Below are 21952 nucleotides of genomic sequence, written 5' to 3' on the forward strand. Positions count from 1 at the left end.
TTCCTGTATTTACTGATCCTTCTCCTGTCTCTTACCTCTGGTCTTCCCTTTGTATCATTACTAAATCTTAGAGACATTCTTTGTTTTTCTTTTTAAGGTAAATTACATATTTGTAAATATGTGTATTATAATTACTCTTGGTTTGACTTATTAATAACCTTGAAGGTTACTTTTATTGTTGACTTTATTGAGAATGTTTGCTCTACTCTATAAAATAAACAAAGATTATGGAAAAAAAAAGAACTTCCTACACCAACCATGGTGGCACTTTCATGCTGGCAGGAAATAAGTCATCAGAACTTGACTAAAACTGTCAGAAATATAATTTAAAATAAAATATACTTCAAAACAGAGTATTTGTTGAGCAGTTTCCTTTTACACTTCTTTCACAAATTACAACAGTCAACAGAATGTTGCCTGTATCCTTGGGGAAAGAGGCTTCAAAAGCAAACAGGTAGTGCATCTGTATGATGGATCCATTGTAAGATTACACCTTCAGTACTGTCTGCAGTTCTGAAGGCCATACATAGAAATGGACATTAGGCTGCTGGATGGAGTCTAGAGAAAAGAACCCCAGAAAGAAATATCCATGGGATGAAAGGACAGGGATGCAATAAGATTAGAACTGCTACTGCTCTTCATATTAGAGCTAGGGAGTATGATACTAGAATAAAAGGTGTTGTCAAGGAGGTGTGCAAGGGTCACACTCTACAAGAATGACAGGGGAGGAGGTGGCATAGGCTTTAGATTGTAGGGATCTGCTACTTGCACAGGTAGGGCTTCTTCAGAACTGAAGACAACTTGCAAACACAGACATATTTATACAATGAAACAGTCATGTGACATTCAGGGTAATTGAAATTTAAAGGCACCAACTGTTGAATAAAACGGAACCTGGAAAAGCACTAAACTGTTGAATAAAACTGAAACTTGTTTCTACTGAGTTATGCTTATGGTCCCACTGTAACTTTATCTGTTTGGTTGTTGGTTCATACAGTTAGAGTTATGCCGTCTACTACTACTTTGGTACTCTCAAGATGAAATGAGCTTTGTGTTTATGTTGTCTATCTGCTCACTTAGAATTTGGATAGCTTTGTTTTTAATGGTGAAAACAGAGAGAAACAAGGTACTCATTTCCTAAAGAGAATATAGTAACATTACAGCTATTGTCCATGTGTGCAAATTTTATATTTCATTTTATTTATTTATCCTTTATCAACTGGATTACTCGCACTAGGCAAGTGGTCTCTTTTCAGGGGAAATATGTTGCGGTATTTATAGCATTTGGGAACTTCCCTTACTCTTTTCAATAGGTGCTGTAGTATCTTTTACATCCACATGAGCTGCCAGCAACTCAGATGGGACCTTGGTTTATCATGTCATGAGAAAGACAACACACTCAGGTATAGCACCTCCCCCCATGCTGCATTGCAGTGCCAGCAATCCAATCACATAGACTTGGAATGGAAACAACACCTTCTGGTCTTACAGCACCAAAGGCAAGTGTGCTACCTGTCACACCACTGACACAGCAGTGGATAGGGGCATAATTTGTAGACTGTGGGTACAAAATAACAATACGTGTTTGTACCACATCTGTGCATTACATCTAACATGGTGTTGTCCTCTGATGGTTTGCTGTCCAAGGTATGACTGTTAATGTAGTATAGACCTGCATACTACGGCGCATCATGAGTAGTAGCTTAATATGTAATTCACTCTTTGTGTTGTGTATTAGACTTTGTTGACTGTATAGCCTTTCAACACCTAAAGACTTAAGGTATATCAACTGTTTTTTTAATCTCACCCACACCTCCCACCTCCACTCTATATGAGGCAGATTTTGCATATATATCTCAAAGTATATAGAATTTGCTATCAGGACACTTTACTTACCCAGATATTGCTTCAGAATAAAACAGTTCTAATATTTTTGATCATATACAAAGGAAAATATTATTCCAGTAGCAACACGTTCAGTAAATGCAGTTAGTGTGTTTCGGTTATTGGAATGGCTTTTGAAGTAATCTTCCAAACTTAGGACATTTGGGAAAGTCTGTGGTGTGCAGTGTGGGTCTTGATATCCTAAGACCTGTTTTAGATAACTCCTCACAAAAGATTCTATCAGAGTGCACTGGACTCAGATGAACACTCTTCTTTTCAATTTTGTGATGCTGTAAATGCCTCATAGAACATCTTTTTGGGTATCTGTCATGACAGTTCCCTGACAGCCTCTTTACTGGAGGCCTTATGAACAATGTTTCTGTATTCTGCCCAGTTACTATGAGACACATTAATTTTGACCAAATGTCTCTTATTTCTTCCCAACAACTTTCCATCATCACCACAAACATTAAAAGATCTGAGTCACTGGCATTGCCTTACATCCAGACCTTCTGGCTTCTTCTCAATGGAATTTTGATAATTTTCTCAGTCTAACTCTTCCTCCTTTCAAAGAAGGAGGGAATCTTGCCTTTTAATGATTATTAGTATTATTTTTGTAAAGGGTGGTTTTGTTTTAGTCTCTTGCACAGAATTCAAATTTCCAGGCTGAAGTAAAAAAGCAAAGGCAAAAAGTAATCTCTTTTAGTTAGGATAATCTGTCACTGAGGCAATGAAAAATGTTCATATTATTTGTATTTATGTTTCAGTTAGGTAGATTGGACCACATGAGTCCATTTTCAGTAATTACCTATTTGCATAAAATATAGGTGTTATGAAGATAAACTAAATAGCAACAAAGTGGATGATTAGAAGGAACACAGGCAAGCCATCAAACAAAATTGGTGCTTGAATGGAGCAAAGAAATATGTAAGGGGAGGAGAAGAAGACAAGAAAAGTATGGATGGCAAAAGTGGCAGCAGGGCATGCAGGAATTGAGTGGAGAGGGTCAGTTGCACAGGACCGCATTGTGATTCCAAGGTTGTACGGAAGAGAGGGTATTGAGCTGCCTAGAAATAGAGGTATTGGAGTTGACAAAGCTAAAGTGAGAATTCAGAGGGGGAGTTCTGAAGATGAGGGGAAGGGATAAAGGAACATGCAGCATGGAAAATGGGAGGCTAGCTGTTCTTGACTACTTGTTTGATTTTTGCATAAGTAATTCTTATACACATTCAACATGTAATCCATTACAGTAACTATGAGAGCCATTCATAGCAGTGAAATAGTACAAAAGAATCACTTTAATTTTCATGTTAACATATAACCTTATTAGAGATTTTTATATAAACATGCAGTATACCTTGTTTATGTCTTTTATGGTATTTGCAGATCATACCTTTTGCATCCTTTAATCATGAACAGCAATGATGTAAACAAAACAATTCAACTTTTAGCTATTTACAATATCTGCAGTATGAAAATGTTTTGTTAAGCAGACAGATTTTTTCAAATTCCCAATACTTTATTCTGAGGGTATTATTAGATCTAACCTCTAGAAACAAAACAGTATTAAACTGATTGTGTTTATTTCTATAGTCCCACTCCTGAGTGATTCTTTTGATTGTGGTTGCTGTTATGAACTTGTTAACTAGGCATTGCTCACGGGTCACCCTTACAAAGGTCCTCCCTAGTTAAAACATAGAATTATTACTATACTTCAGAAGTACAAAACAATATTTTTTTTTACTTGGAGCAACTATGAAAATATTCTTCCTTCACCACCTTGGAAGTTGGTGACTTTTGTGTCAGGTGTACAGTCAGAGGGGATGTTATAGCAATAGTCAAAGCACCCAACCACCAGTAGCTATATTTTCCTTTTCTTTTAAGAACCATTCCTGCTTTTTATTTATGTAGCTACTCTTTCTGCCTTTTGCACCCAGATTGCTGTGCTTTACTTGTATCACCTTTGTGTAACTTCTTGGAGTCCTAGCATGATGTATTCCACTGAAATCACTTAGCTGCATACTGCGCTGTTTTTCTTTACCATTTCTTTCCTGACTGGATTTTTCAAAGTTTAACATAACATAATGTCAGACACTGACGTCATGGTGTTCCTAGAGTTCAGGTTGTTTCCTAACTACTTTATTTAATTTTTTTTCTCTTTCACTCTGTTTCTTGACCCTGACTTGGACCAATTGAATTCAAGTTAAAACTATAAATGAAATATCTGAGCTGTTGTCATGATTTCATATTTTCATCTCTTGACACTTGACCACCAATTTTTGACAGCTGTCTGTTATATATTCTCTTTGATCTGCTTTTATTGTTTGTTGAAGTTCAGACCTGGTTTTCCAGTTAAGAGGCTCTGTGGTTCCTGTAAGTTTTGAAAGCCTAACTAAATGATGGAATTGCATCTGATCATTGTTATGCTGGATTTCCTTTGGATAATAACTAACATTTTTGTAGCCTTTCTGATTTATTTTATCTTGCTATGTTCCATTTTTCTTAATCAGAAGCTAAATATTCATAGTTTTAGTAGTGGTCTTTTCACTGTTATTGGAAAGTTCATTGATATATGCATTTAATATAAACTGATGACATCTTAAATCATTTAACTTTTCCATGTTGCTCAAGATTAAAGTTCAAATGAATATTTATTCAATTATTTTTCTTAATTATATGTTATTTAATGTATTTTTTTTTCTTTCCTTGTAATCCATCATGTTTTATTTTATATTTTAATTCATTTTTCTTATTATGTATTTGCATCATACTTGGTTATAAACATGTTAATAAAATTAATGCTGCAAATGAAGTTGCAATAAACTTCTTAGGTAAATCTCTTTGCTTCAGATTTTGGGTGATTTAAACAGATAACTTTCTGGTTACTTTCAGCTAGACAGCTTATGAATCAAAATATAAGGTTTTGTCAACACTCCTCAGCTGGAGTAGATCTTAATATGCAACCGTAACTGTGGCCACTGTACTTACAGGCTTCCATATTCATGTCTGCTTCTCCTGCTCAACCTTTGCTTGCTATTTCCCTTGACTTATGTATAAATATGCTTGAAGCTGGCATTGTTTACTGAAATTTGTAGTAATTTATGAAAGATCATTCTTTTTTGTAGCAGTAGTCGATGTGTTTGTTTGTTTTCACCTCCCTTTTTATCATTTACCCTGTTACTTTGTGGACTGTGATATGTGCGGAAACAAGTATTCTGTTCCTTGCAAGCTAAAGAGTATGCAGCTAGAGTACTTAGGGATAATTGTATCCCTCTTTCTACAAGTCAAGTAAAAAATAATTTTATTGGAACAAGTGGCTGGAAAAGTGTGCTACAAACCTGCACCTGAGCAATGTTTTCCATTTACTGTGAATTTGTTACATTCTCTACCTACAGTCTTATGTTAGGTCACTTGTATGTATTTTTGTTTTGTTTTTTTTTTCTTTTTAGAAATACTTGAAATAGTTCTGCCTGCCATCCACTCTCTTTCATCTTCCCTACTTCATGTTAAGCCTTTCTACCTGTCCATATTTAACTGTTCATCTTCCTGTGCTCCTTTCCATTTCTTCCATGGTTTGTACTGCACTGCGTTGCATATATGCTGCTATGCCCTGTCATCCCCCATTCAGTTTAACTACAGATCTTACAATAAGATTAGGCCATACTTACTTTTTAGGCTAGCATTTGCCAGCACTGTCTCATTGTTCGCATACACACATTCATGTCATGTTGTATTAGAGGGTCCCTAATGAAATGTTGGCACTCAAATTGCTGAATGTGGACAAGCTGAAAAAAAAAGACTGAAAACCCAGTAAAAGAGTGAATTTCAAAGATCACGCTTTTCCTTTAAACTTCTTTTTTTTTGCAGGGAGAGGCAAGTCCCCCGCACCTCTCAATGTGTGAGACAAGCACCCTACCGGACTTATATATACCAGCTCCAAGATCACCATGCCTTGGAGAAAAGGGAATATTCTTCGAAATAGCCATCTCAGACTTAATATATATAAGTCTGTGTTTTGTCCATTCAGCCAATGTGTTTCAAGACTTGCTATAGGGGGTCTCGATATTTCATATGGTTACCTGTAGGGCTGTAGCTGTTAATCACCTCATGTATTTACTGTCTGTGGCCACTACACAACCAGAATTACTGGACTACATCGGTTTAGTAACAGAGTCTTATTTGAGGTTACAGGCCCAGTGAGCTACCTGTCCACTGTTCATATTACAATAGGCCATTGCTTCAATGGGAAATAAGTATTGTCACGCTTTCTTCCTTTAGTCCTCAATCTGCAATGTGCTTTGGCACAATATTCTGATATAGATACTATGACATTTTTTTTAAGAAAAAATGTTTTATTAATTAAACATATTTACAAAATATACACAGAAATGAAGAAAGTCAGCATCACATATTGTTATACAATGTTAGGAATACATTAAATCATCACAGTAGTCTTATACAATTAACACATTAAGACCCTTGGTACTTCAACAGCAACATTTCACGGCTATCCTGGTTGCTAAGATACCATGATATTTTGACAACTATTTAACTTATATTTCTTTAATATTGTTCTGCAATTCATTTCAGATCAAACCAATGTCATGGGGTGTTGACCTGGAAGCATGTAGCTGCAATGAACACATAAATGAATACTGTTGCATGAGCCAAGTTCCAAATCTGGATGTTTTTGTAAAGGACAGTTCTGATATAACCTGTCTGTCCAGAATCCTAATAGAATAATGCTGAAACAGTTTTATTGGTTGCCTGGTTACTACAAACATTCCCTGGCATGACAGTCTGGATCTGACATGCATAGTGAATAAGCTTATGAATGCTAATTTTATTATTTGTTTGCTAGAAGAAAATGCTAGAATCTAACATAAGACAATGCATCCGTTTGAACTGAGACAATCATCTTTTCGCAGTTGATCTTTCTGAAGCAACAGCAAAGTACAAATATACTCTTTGCATTCTAAATATTTATAATATCTTATTATTTTCCAAAAGACATTGCCGGGGTTTAAGATTAATGTGTAGTGTTAGTGTATAATTGAAAGGTTTGTCTTTTCAGCACTATATCCATCTCATTTTAATTTCTCTTGTCATATCCGGTGGCTAAATGGTTCAAAATGCCATGTTTTTGAATAAAATCAATTTAGCAAAGAAACACCATTAGTATTATCTTCCTGGACAGTAAGAAATGTATTGCTGAGGTGACATTTATTTTATTTAAAATAGCACAAACTTCTGGCACCTTTGCATTTTGCTTTCTAAGGAGCTTAACATGGAACATTTGAAGAAAAAGGAGTTGTATACTACAGACAGCAATTAAAACATGGCTTACGCATTTAAATTATTCTGATAGTGCTTTTTAATCTATTTTATTTTAAAACATTTGATCTGATGTTGTTAATCTTCACCTAATCCTTGACAGTGGGTTTGGTTCCAAACCTTAGAACTGACTTGGCTGTATCTTTCAGCTCGCTCTCTCTAAACTCTTGAGATAGGCTCTACCCATAATGCTTCTCACAGAGATTACCTCAGATCTTGTTTGCTGCTTCACAGACCAGACGTGTTCATTCCATCTCTCGAGCTTTGGCAGTTAAATTGAAGTGTTTTTCAGATTTCTTCTTAAACTTTCTACCTTTCTTAGTGATTTTTTCTCTTAGTACTTCTGTCCGCTCCTCCTTCCTTCTAATTAGTTCTGCTTCTTTTCCATTACCATTGGTAATCTGTCCCTTGCCATAGTTGATAAATATTTTTTGAACTTATTACCAATAAGGTACCATTTAATACCATAACTGGTATTAATTTCCTTTCACTTTCTCTTTTTTTACTAAAAAAAAAAAAAAAGAAAAAGTCCTTGTTTCCTTCCTTTTGCTTATCACCGATAATGGTGGACCAAAAACAATCTCCCTCAAAACCTTCCAAGGTCACCTCAGGATTCAAGAAGAGTACAAAGTGTGAGGGTAAAATGCCCAATTCAGATGGGCATACTCTATTTGTCTACTGTCTTGGCAGGATTCACCTGCAAGAAAATTGTGCGATTTGTCATGAGCTTACCCAAACGTTGACTGGGAGAGAAAACAAACTCATTTTGAAAGGGCTTTCAAAATCTCCTTTTGATGAGACCATCTCTGGTTCCAAAGAGAAATCTAGTATTGCAGAAACTTCTTCCTCCCATGGATTGAAGAAAATGCTTTGGAACCAACTAAGAAAAATCTCAAAAATGTCCTTGGTGCTGAAGTGTTCATCGGCACTGGTGGTCTTAGCTACACCGATAAAATTGGCCTCAGAGCCAACAAACTTCACATCGGTAGCAACAGATAAATTAGCACAACAATGAAACCAGGAACCTGGTAAAGGCACAAAACAAAAAAAAAACAAATTCCTTGGACACCTTCTCAGCATGACAAAGCTCTTTTATTGGAGAACCACACAAATAAGTTAAGCGCTTTCGTCAGCCTAATCAGCTGACTTCATCAGAACAGAGTAAAAAGTGCTAACAGCCATATATATGCTAAAAAACAGTCACATGATACAATTTAAAAACTGAATTAAAGTGCCAAGTGCATAATAACATGTATATAAATAAAAATGCATCCACATTGTTAATAAAACACATGAATATAGTTCATATTCCTACAAAAATTCATACATTAACAACAAACACAGGGAAATTAATAGAAAACGAACAACCTAAAAACAACGAAAATGAAACTAGTGCAGTAATCAGGAATGTCAAAACAGAATAAAAAGTTCAAAACAAAAATCTCATCACATCATGTCTTATATGAGAGCAACCTTAACAAACTACCATTTAAACCAGGGAAAGTGAGTGCATCTAGTCTCACTTGCCCCCACAATTCCCTGATCTCAAGGTAGTCCTCCCAAGGACCCCCCCCCCTAGGATCATGTGACACTTTTTCAAGTACAAAAAACTTGAATTCGTGTTCAGGAAATTTGTCAATGTGTTTGAATAAGGCACTTGTGTTGGGCCAATTCCAATGTCCCTCAAATGCTCGTAAATTCTCTCCTTGAGCTGTCTTTTGGTTTTGCCAATGTAAAAGCATTTACAGTTACAATTCATACACAAAGCCATGTAAACCACCCCTAGGGTGTAACAAGAATATTTGCCCTTCGATCTAATGGTAGTGTAATTGATTTTAACTTTATCTGAACATAAAATAAAATTACATTGGGCAAAAAATCCACACCTTGTGGTGCCTAGGCCACTAGTAGACAAACTAGCACTAGTTTCCCTTTCCAAGAAATTTTTGATAGATGGCCCTCTTCTAAAAATCACACGTGGCTCCATCCCTACTTTACTTAATATGCCCTCTTGTTCATAAAAAAACACACCAGTTCTTCTTTAGAATACTGTAAATGTCATTACAATCAAGGAAGAATGCAGTAAAAAAAGAACAAGCATAATTCTCATTGGTCCTAACAAATATAGGGTCATCAGAAAAAGTTATTCTATGCATTGTTGTCTCTACTAAGGAGGGGTTTAAATTTACCTTCACACCTCTTATTTGAAACATCCTGAAAAACTTCATCAATCAAATCAATGCGGCCATATGCTAATGCCAAATGCTAGCCAAAAACATTTTGTTCGTAGTATAACCTTGGGTATGAAAATCATCCTCAAGACTGACCATACACGAAATTCTAACATACTGGCCTCTCACAATCCCCTTCTTTACATGCTCAGGGTGACTGATAGTAAATTATTACAATAATTAGGCTTCCTGTACAAGTCACTTATAAATTCAGCTTTGTCAATTTCCTTTCACTTTCTCTTTTTTTCCTTTACTAAAAAAAAAAAAAAAAGTCCTTGTTTCCTTCCTTTTGCTTACCACCAATAATGGTGGACCAAAAAATAGTCTCCCTCAAAACCTTCCAAGGTAAAATGCCCAATTCAGATGGGCATACTCTATGAGTCTACTGTCTTGGCAGGATTCACCTACAAGAAAATTGTGAGATTTGTCATGAGTTTACCCAAACGTTGACTTAGAGAAAAAAACAACTAATTTTGAAAGGGCTGTTAAAATCTCCTTTTGATGAGGCCATCTCTGGTTCCAAAGAGAAATCTGGTATTGCAGAAACTTTTTCCTCCCATGGATTGAAGAAAATGCTTTGGAACCGACTAAGAAAAATCTCAAAAACTTCCTTGGTGCTGAAGAGCTCATCGGCACTGGTGGTCCTAGCTACACTGATAAAATTGGCCTCAGAGCCAACAGCATTCACATTGGTACCAACAGATCAATTAGCACCTAAGCAACTGGGGCTGCCTGTGGTCCCAAGAACTTCATATTCCCCTTCTGTGGACCCTTTCAGACAAACCCCATTTGTGGAAGTGAGACCACCCAGATCTGCCTCCACGGCATTGGTGAGGTTGACTTGGAGTTTATTGGAAGCTAATATCATGAGGCTAGTGGATCAGCTACTTATGGCGAGAGGATTACCTTTGGTTCCAAGCCAAATTGGCATCAAAACTATCTATCCTATGACCCCTTCATACCCTCCTCCTCCAACTCTAGATGAGTCTTTGGAGCCTTTTATTCTGACACTCCCTGCTCCGACTAACTCGGTTCTGATAGCTTTTTCATCTTTGGTTCCAAGAACCTCCTTGAGTATCTCCAAGCCTTCTGCATCAGAGTCCTCCCAAGGTCAGGACTCTCCGGTTGGGTCTGAGATGCGTGGTACCTTTTTGGTTCCTTCAGAGCCTTCTATGCCTCTCGGTACCTTGGCTCTTGTAGTGTCGACTCAGGCTCCTGTTCTGGAGGCGGTCTCCTTGGTGCGGGGTGTGACCCCAGTTCTGAAGCAGCCTATTTTGGTTCCAGGCTCCCATCCCTCTTTGGGGAGAACTGCCTTCTGGATGATGGAGAAGGCATTATTCATTGGGGATTCTCAGTCCTTGCCATCTTTGGCGGGACATATTTCTTTTTCCTCTCGACCTGAGCTACCATTAGTCTCACTCCCTGTACAGAGGGCACAAAAGTCCCAGGTGACTTCCACTTTAGTGGTTTCCTCTTCATAAACTTCCCCAGAACATCCCCCAAGGAAAGTCCCTGCAAAGATGAAGTGGAAGAGGAAGCACCTGGACTCCCTGGAAGAGTCTTACATGGAAGATACTGACTTAGATGAAGGGGAAGGTTCCCCCAGATCACCCCCTGATGATGTTTCCTTCAGGGACATTCTGGAAATTCTAAAACAGAGGGGTGGCTGGTCATCCACCCAACCTTCATTAGAGGAATCAGTATACCTGGAGCCATTTTGTGCCAACCCTCCACCTCTTGGATTTCTCCACCCGCTGATGATCTTATCAAACTGATTGCTCAGTGGGAGTGGAAGATGCCTGACTCCATAGAGTCAATCCCCAAGAGACCTCACCATGTGTTGTCAGCACCATATGAAGAACCACATTGGTCTTAGGGAATTCGTGTTGACACCATGGTGGTAGTGGCTGCCACCAAGAGGGAACCTACTGAAGAGAGTCCTACTATCCATCCTACTAAGAAGGAGTCTAGGATATTGGATAGATTTGGGAAGTATGTTTATGCTTCATCGACCTTCGCTCTGAGGTCCTTGAATTATATGGCAAACTTTACCAGATTACAGAAAGATTTGATTAATGAACTTTCAAATACTCTCTCAGGAGTAGTGGCTGAAAAGGTCTGTGACAAAGTTTCTCCTCAACTTGCAATCCTAGATGCTATCTCCAACTTGTCCATGAGGTCATTGAGCATGCAGTTGAAGGGACGACCAGGGCATTGGGTTCAGGTATAGCCATTAGAAGGCACTCCTGGATGCTTGTGTGACTTTGTGGAACCATTTAAAGCATCATTCATCAATGCTCCTTTTGACGGATCCACCCTTTTTGGCCCAAAGGTTAAAGACACTCTTGAAGAATTGAGCAAGATGGTAAGACCCTACCTGCCATAGGCATATGTTTCTCCACTCTTCAGAGACCTTCCTCTAGGAACCAAAGGAGTGGGAGACTATGATTTACAAAATCCAAGGGCCTTTCCATGACAAATGAGGTATAGACTTCACCCAGGGCAGAGGAGGAAGCAATGGAAGAAAACCCCAGAGGCAGAAATGGACTGCAGAATCAGGGATCCAGAGAATCCTTTTCTGGAACTTCCTATCAGCATCCCTGAATGGATGCCTGATTGCCTTCCTCTGGAGGCAGTCGGGGGATGATTATCCCTGCACCTACTAGCATGGCAATTAATAACTTCAAACAAATGGGTGCAGGGAATAATATCCAGAGTCTATAAAATTCCACTTTCTGTAAGTCCCAAATCCCAGAAAAAAACTCCCAGATGTTCCACCCAATCAAAGGGAAGCAGCAGTCTTAGAATTCAAAAAATGCTCGAAAAAAAGAGTCATCCAAAAAGTCCCACCAGACCAAACAGGTTCCGGGGTTTACTCAAGGTTCTTTTTAGTGCCCTAAAAAATAGAGGACTGGAGACCCATTTTGGATCTTAGCCATTTCAACAAGGCAGTTCAACAAACCAAATTCTGGATGGTCTCGGTACAAGCCATACTTCCTTTTTTAGGAAAAGGCAACTGGATGTGGTCTATAGACCTTCAAAATGCTTATTACCATATAAAAATGGAGAAAAACTCCAGGAGGTTTCTACACTTCTGGCTTGGAGCCAGTCATTTCCAGTTCAGAACACTGTCTTTTGGCCTCACCACAGCCTCCAGAGTGTTTACCAAATGCATGGCAGTGGTTGCAGCTCACCTCAGACTGCAAGGGTTTTGAGTCTTTCAGTACCAAGGTGACTGGCTTCTCACCACTACCACCAGGCATCTCTTAGAATAGGCAAGATATTATGCCATGAATCTTTGTACATCTCTAGGCATCTCAATAAATTTTGAAAAGTCCAACCTGCAGCCTTCTCAGCAACTGGATTTCATTGGTGCTCATTTAAACACTGTCTTGGAAATTGCTTCTCTTCCTTCAGAAAAGCTACAAAGTATCAGGGCCCAAGTCAGACACATTCTCCAAAACAACAGAGTCCCAGCAAAATTTGTCCTTCAAACCTTAGGTTCAATGGCAGCTGCAATCACTCTGGGTCCTCTAGCGAGGTTTCATATGCAAATACTGCAGTTGCTACTAGCAATCCAATGATCTCTGATTCACCAACCAATGTCTCACCTAGTCTTGATTACCAACTACTGCAAACAAGACCTGAAATGGTGGCTTCACTCCGACCAAGTTCTCTTGCGTTGACCATTCATCCTTCCTCAACCCCAAGCCATAGTGACCACGGATGCTTCCAAGATAGGGTGGGGGGCATTATTTGGGAAAAACAGTTCAAGGCACACGGTCCCAATCAGAGGCAAATTTGCACAGCAATGTTCTTGAAATGAGGGCAGTGTTATTCACATTGCAAGCATTCCAGGATGTCCTCCCTCTAGGGACAGTTGAATTCAGACAGACAACATGTCAATAGTCTGGTATGTCAACAAACAAGGGAGAACCAAATCTTACCTACTATGTCGAGAGGCTCTCAGAGTTTGGCAATGGGCGATTTCTTCTGACTGCTTTCACACATTCCAGGATGATCCAATGTGATAGCAGACAAATAAGCAGGACATTTCTTATGCCTCATAAGTTGTCTCTGAACACCATGGGGGCAGACAGGATTTTTCATCATTGGGACCAACCTTGCTGTGACCAATTTGCTTCTCCCCTAAACAACAAGTGCAGAAGTTACTTCACCCTACTCCCCCCCCCCCGCCCCAGAGGACTCACCCAGAGATGCTCTTCTCCACAGTTGGTCTTCCTGTCTGTTATATGCCTTTCTTCATTCCTCTAATCTCACAATTTCTAAAGAAAGCCAAAAGGACGAAGAATACAATAATCCTCGTTGCCCCATTCTGGCCTTGACAAGTTTGGTTTTCCTTCCAATGGCCTCATCTGATACAGAAACCATGGATACTGGACCCAGTTCCAGATCTATTAACTCACCCAGCGGGCTTGGTTCACCCTAATCTTCAACATCTCAAGCTCACTGTGTGGCTTCTCCAGTTCCTATGATTGCCAGGCATCCTTCTCTCTCTTCCCCCTCCAATGTATCATTATTGCACACCACAAGCCTGCTACTAGAAAACTGTACCAATGCAAATGGAAGAAATTTACCAAATGGGTCTTTAATAAAGAGCTTGACCCCTTTGCTGCTCCTATCCACAATGTCCTCAATTTTCTAAACACACCTTTTCAGTCTGGTTCCACTGCTTCTACGATTATGGTTCATCTAGCAGCAATTTCAAACTTTTAATCAGGATGGAATAATTCTCCAATAATGCGTCACAAACTTTGTAAAACTTTCTTGAAGGTACATTCTACTGAAACCATCATTTTAAGAACCAATTCCCCCATGGGATCTAACGACAGTTCTTTAATCTCTAACTAAAGCCCCCCTTTGACCCACCAGGGTTTCTGAACTGCAGGCCCTTTCATGCAAATCAGCCTACCTGATCATTCATAAAGACAGAGTTGCATTCAGAAAAAATCCATCCTTTCTACCAAAGGTAGTCTCTGAATCCAATATTAATCAGTCATTACATTTGCCAACCTTTTTCACTAATTTTTCAAACAAAGGAGAATATGCACTTCATTTACTAGACATGCACAGACAGCTGTGTTTTTATCTTCACAGAATGAAAGAATTTTGAAAATCAGATCAATTATTTGTAGCCTTCTCATCTCTCTGTATGGGCAATCATGTTACTAAGGTTAATTTAGCTAAATGGCTGAGACTGCATCACATTCATTTACCACTCTCAAGGACTTCATCTTTCCAAAACAGTTCAAGCCCACTCAACAAGAGCTGTAGTGACATTAGTGGTTTTTCATGCCAGAGCTTCTGTAGATGACATCTGTGCAACAGCCACATGGTCCTCTTATCATACCTTCATCGCTCATTACAAATTAGACCAGGTCTTGAGGGGTCGAGCATCCTTTGGTTCTATGGTGTTTCAGAATATTTTTCCATGACACCTCCCAAGGCTAAAGTAGATGGAGATTCTGTCCCACTGTCAAGGATTTGGCAAAGCTTAACATCAAATAAAGAAGTTATGTCTTACCATAATGTTCAATCTGTGTTGTTCATCTTCACCAATCCTTGACATACCCGCCCACCTTCCCCCATCCTAAGACTCTTAGTAGATCTCTTAGTCCTGAGCTAGTTTCTCATTAAGGACTTATACATAACCCTGTCTCTATAATATCTCTACTTAACCAGTCTAATTTCTGCTATATACTATCATCTGGCAAACTTGATCTGAGGTAATCTCTGTGAGGAGCATTATGGGTAGAGCCTAGCTCAAGAGTTTGGAGAGCACGAGCTGAAAGATATGGCTGAGTCGGTCTGAGGTTCAGAACTGAACCCACTGTCAAGGATTGGTGAAGATGAAGAACACAGATGGAACGTTATGGTAAGACATAACTTCTTTGTTTCCTTAACTTTCTATTTATTCACAAATTATGTAATATTTAAATCAGAAATATAAAAAAAAATCACAAAAATATGAAGTGCACTCAATACAAAATAAAATGTGTTTATATTTTGTGCACCAAAATATTACTTCTGCAGTAAATTTCTTTTTGTGCCTGGGGGATCAGTTTAACAGACATGGCAGCAAAAGGGACTAAGTTATGTTACACTAAAATTACATTTTAAAGTTATTTTATTCAGCAACATTTAATTTTATTATTTTGCCTTCATGACAGTTCACTTGTTACAGCAGTGTTGTGAGGGAGATTTGTAGCAGAAAGTCATCAGCTAAAAATATGATATGATTATTCTGTTAAAGAACTAGTAGCCAGAAAAAAAGAAATCCTGCAGTACACAAGATGGAAATATAGAGTTCACAGAACACCAACACATTTAATATAACCAGTTTAGGGATACAAGATCAGTCATGTACAAGCTGCACATCTGTTACCATTAGATACTAAATGTGATCCACATCATAACTCTCAATTGTACCGTTATGAAGATTGTTACTTATTTTGGTCTTAACAGTTCTATGGTCCGCTCTGTTCCACATTAAAAGGATTTAGCACACATTCATTGCTAACAATTTCTTAACAAATGTTTGTGATAAATAATACTGAATAATACTGAATCATACTAATTCATTAAAAGAACTCCTAAGTATGGAAAATCAAGTAACAACCAAGTGCTCAGCTTCCAAATTGAAGTTATTACTAAGTGTTCCAACATTTTACCTATTTGTTCCATATTGTGAAAGGCATTGTTCCATATTTTAGAAATTGTAGATTGAGAACTATTTTCCCCGCTGTCTAAGAATTTGGAGGAAGAACTGGCAAGAATGATTCAGTAATAGAGCTACAGCACTAAATATAACAGGTGATGTGAGAGTAAAGGCACTGTTAATGCACAGACAGGGGATAAGGTACAGCAAATGTATGCACATTTATCAGAGATAACACATTTATTTATCGAAAAGTCTGACTTAGAACAAGACAATTTTCAGCAGATGCCCAGAGAGAAATGCTCCAGACACGTCTTTATAACATGGGAGGAAACTGGAGCACCCAGAGAAAACCCACACAAACGCAGGGAGGACATGCAGACTCTATAAAGAAGGCACCCCAAGCCAAGAATCAAACCAGAGAACCTCTTGCTGTGAGGTGTCGTTAACTGCTACACCAGTCTTGCTGTGAGGTGACAATGTTAAATGCTGCACCCCTTTTCTATAACAAGACTAAACAACAAGATACAGATAGCTTTTTATGCCCAGAAAGAATACAGAATTGAACATGTATAAATTCAGAAATGGCAGTTCAGGAAGTGGATGAGAACAACAGATGTGTTATAAAAGGCTGCATATTTTGACAAATATCATATCAGTAAACAGTTATAAAAATTCAAGCAATTCAGAGCTGTGTTTCAGACAAAGTTGGAGAAATGCGTTATTATAAACTGATATAACATTACAAATACTATTGAATGATGTAAGATCTCTAGAAAGCCAGACATGAGGAACAGAATGAAGTAAGCAGTGTGAGACGCTAATAGCAAGAACCGATGCAATTTTTTACAAGAGAAACAGTTTAATAATAAGGCAATTCTGTAACAGAACACTTTTTCTCTAGCAAATAAAACATAATTTCATGTCTTGTTTTGCCAGAATTGTTCATTTATACTTCATTTTTATCACACTAATGTGGTTCCTGAGTTGAAAGATCAGTCTTTATAATGACCTCAATACATATCAAGGTGAAGTTTCACAGAGCAAGTACATTCAACCAGATTACCACAAATGTCAGGTTATAGAAAATGTGTTAAAGTCTTTATAAGTGGAGGACACAATACAGGTAAAGTTAATGGCATCTGTTATCAAAAGGTGAATTGACATTGTTTCAGCAGTTTCCCATAATCATGGAGGCAAACACTTCAGCATGACTGATGCAAAATGTTCTTTCCACTTGCATCTAAATAGTTGTCATGGTTCTCCTCTCTGACAGTTAGTGCCAGGTCAAACTTTTCTTCTTCTTCATAAACATGAAAATACAGTTAGCTATTCTAGACTGAGGTAAGTAAAATCTGAATTAATTGAATATTACATTTAATCAAATAACTGAAAAAGGTATGCTGACATAATTTTATATTATCTATTTGTAAACAAACTTTAATGAGTGTATCTGTATTGTGCCAGTGAATAACTTCAAACTACTTAAGTTGCAATGCAAATTACATATGTGTTATGGCATTATTATGGTAGGTGTGCCTTTTGTTTGAGATTCACAGATACATTACAGCACTCTTCAAAAATGTGGATTGTTGGGGGGCGGAGCCTAGATGGCACTCTGAAAGCAGCACTTTTTAGAGCTCCTTAAAACTACTTTAAATAATAGGAAAATAATTATTTTATTTTTTAGAAAAAATAGTTAAATGTTCTTTAACATTTTTATTACTATCATACCAAATTTGGAATATATTCTTCAACATTTCCTGTCAGAAATATCTGGAGTTTAAAACTGATCTGGGAAGATGAGTAGTTCAAAGAATTCGCATGCAGAAACTACTCTGAGGAAAGAAATCCAGTTGATGTCTTCAACTCTACAAAAAGTATTTCTCAAAATGGACAGTTTCAAGGACAATTTAGAAAATTTGAAAGAAAGTTGTCATAATCAAACTGAAACCTTTAAAGAACTACTTCTGCAGCATCAAACTAAAATATTAAACATTGAAGAGTCCTTATCTGATAGAGATGGAAGGCTTAAAGAGGAGGAAATCCAGGGTGAATTTCTTCAGCAGCAGAATAAATGGCTTACTAACAAGTTGGATGATATGGAAAATAGAGAAAGGAGGACTAATGTGAGAATCTTTGGGTTACCTGAGAAGTCCGAATGTGAGGATATTATCTCTTTCCTTAATTCCTGGTTACCTGACATCCTAGATCTGAAAGAAGGATTCTCATACGGTATAGAAAGAGCTCACAGAGCTATTGGGAAACCCATTCCTTCATCATCAGCATCCACACCTAGATCTGTCGTAGTTAAATTTCTTTCTTATCTTGACAAAGAACTTGTTCTTAAATGCTCTTGGAGAAAGTCTCCACTGAAGTATAAGCAAAATCTATTCAGATTTTACAATGACTTCTCCTCTAGAATTTTGGAAATGAGAAAGAAAGCCTGGCCACTGGTGAAGTTACTTAAGCAAAACAAAATAAAAGCCCAATTAGCATACCCTGCAAAAATAAGGATTTTTATTTCAAATGAAATAAGGACATTCAATGACAGTGAGGAAGCAATAAACTTCATTAAAAATAACAATATAATGGCAGTTCCAGAGGAGATGGATTGGTATTTAACTACTTCACTGAAAAGATCCCCTGAGAAAAATAATTGGAGTGATGTGAAGAAAAAAAAGCAAAGAACTGATTCAAAAAGTATTCCTTCTTCTGCTTCTTTCAAAGAATCAACTAAAACAAAAAATCCATGCTAAAGGTAATAAAGTATGTATTGTCTATTCACTCTATTAAGTATTTTACAAACTATCTCTCAATAATACTAATATTACATATACATCAGCTTTAATAGTTAACTTATATACAGTAGCCTAATAACAACAGTTTAATCGATTTAACTAATTTTCACTTAATTGTGATGGAAATGTATAAAAATAATCTATGGTGAAGAAACTAGTTAATACACACTGTACTTTGAAGTGTAGCAATGATTATACATAAATTATTTTGATTCTAATAAGCAATGATTACTAAGTGACATGCAAGTTTTAAACGTGTTTTTGTTTCATTTTGCATTGAAACATGATTTAGTTCAATTCAGACAATGCACAATATCTAAAAAGTATTGCAATAAGCACTGTCTTGAATTTCAGTTAAACGTCCTTTTTTTTTTTAAAAAAGGAAAAACTCTTCCAGTTTTCGAGACATGCAAGAAATCTTCCTTATTCATTACACAAGCTTGCTAGTGTGCTGTGTGCACTAGCGTATACACAGAATGCTTGTTTCTCATTTAAACTTCAAAACACATTTTTAAATTAAAGTATTCTATTTATGTCACCATCGTTTCTAGTTAGTCTAATCACATAGAAATATATTTAAAAGACATGACAATGTTTTGTTTAATTATTTACCTTCTATTTGCTGTAAATACGTTGAGAAACCTTCTATAACATAGCGTGCTGTGTGGACCAAACTGTCTTTCTGTCCATATTCTGAATAATATTATAAATAGAGAAGGAACACTGTAAAAGCCCTACATTATTCTTTTACATGAGTTGATGTAAATACAAGCTAGCGATGTTACTGTACGTGCACAACACACTTCCTTATTGCCTTAAAGGGACAGTAATTCCTTTAAATGTTATAACTAGTTAAATATACATTGTTTTAAAGGATAGGATAACAAGGAAATTTTAAGTGTAATGAAAGTGTTTAGTTTATTAATTGACAACTCACATAATTGTTGTTCATTGCATACAAATAAGTTAACTAGGAAACCTAGATGGAAAGATATAAAATAAACAAGATATATGCACCTGGAAACATTTAAACATAGAAAGTAAAGTTGAAACACTTAATATTAGACCCATTTAAGATATATTTAAAATTTTTCATAATTATGGAAACTTAATAAATAAATAAATAAATAAGAATGAGCCATTAGGATGCCTGTGTGTTATCCTACTCAGTAAAGTATCAAGGAAAGATATGTAAAGAATTGGAAAATAACTACATGACTAGATGGGAAAAAGAATGTATAAGGTATTAGCTGATACTTGGTCTTTGTTGAGGCATATATTATGAAACATTTCATACCAGAAATATTAAATTATAGTTTGACACTGTAGAAGCAGAGTGCAAAACAATGAATAGTCTTTAACATGTTACATAATTCAGACAACCATATTAAGTTTCAAGACTGCACTCTTAATGGAATTTCCTTTGCTGAGAACAGACTAGGTTCTAAAGTCATCATTACTAGGAACCTGACAGAATGAACATCTTAATGGTTGTCATCATTTAAATTCTACTTACTGTCAATGCTCAGTTACTGTGATGCAGCTTTAAATTGTATTGAATCTTCTAATTGATATTCTATGTCTTTGAACTAATAATTTGTGACTTTGCCTATTTTGGATAGAAATTGTTATGGTTTATCACATCCAATAACTATTTAAGGTCCACTTTAATTTAATGACAAACAAGCTCTACATTGCAGTTCAGGGTAATGTAATAAATATGATGTAGAATTTTTTTTGTGCATGCAACTTCTTTGTACATCATCGTTCTAAGCAGCATTTATATATATATATATATATATATATATATATATATATAAATATATATATATATATATATATATATATATATATATATATATATATATATATATATATATATATATATATATAGAATACTATAGCTCTTGTTCCTAAACTATCTCACTAGAGAGCGAAACTATATTATAGATACTGGTATGATTCACTTTGGTTTATAGTTGAAACTATGGCAAATAAATCTCACAACACTAACCATAGTGCATTCTATAAGGCGGTTATTGAATGAATTGGTCAATACACAGGGATTCATTAGTGATAGAAGGAAACTGGATTATTTTAATATCTTTAGGATATTTTACTTATACTTTACAAATGCTTGTTTAAAATGGAACTGCGTACCTGGTTTACCACATATAATGTAAATTGTGACAATTCTTTAGTGTCAGAACTCTATATTAAGTGGTTTCCATAATGAGAACATATCCATGTATGTCATTGATCAAACTAGCTGTGTATGCTTGGGTTGATTTATTTTACAATTCTCCAGAGAAACACTCAATGGAGCCTCTAACCTCTCAATAATGGTTGGTTCATTTTTAGTAATGAGGGGTAATTTGACTGAACCTTTTAGTTCTCTCAGATTGGGAATGTTATTCACTCCATGTTTGTTAAAAGGTTATTCTTAGTTTCTGTTTGCATACATGTATGAGATTAACTACTGTACACATGTCTATTTTTCTTTTTGACCTCTTTTAAGTTCTAAATTGTATAATTTAAAAGGAATCAATAAATTATTGATTAGATTTAATAAATGTATGGAAGTTACATAGCAAACAAACAACAAAATATCTTGCCACTATTTCCTATCAAATACTCTTCAATAATAAACTAATAAGATGGATATAGTGCTACTCTCATTAAACGTAAATGGTTTAAACAACCCAAGGAAAAGATCCAACTTACTTAAATATCTAAAAGTAAATAAAGCACAAGTGGTATTTCTGCAGGAAATACACTTTAAAGCTAATGATAACCTCATATGGAATCCAAATGAATTCCTAAAACTATCTAATTCATCATATAGTAAAAAAAAACAGAGGAGTATTAATATTATGGAAGAAAAATGTTACCAATCCTCAAGTGATATATAACTATGAAGATAAAGATGGACTTTTATCAATAGCAATAATAAGTCACAGTAACAAAATTTGGACTCTGTAAACTTATATTGGTTTCCGGTTATAGGAGTAGGAACAAAACTT

This window comes from Protopterus annectens, chromosome 8.part0 (genome assembly GCF_019279795.1).
Source record: "Protopterus annectens isolate FY-2018-M chromosome 8.part0, PAN1.0, whole genome shotgun sequence".
Lineage (NCBI taxonomy): Eukaryota > Metazoa > Chordata > Ceratodontiformes > Protopteridae > Protopterus > Protopterus annectens.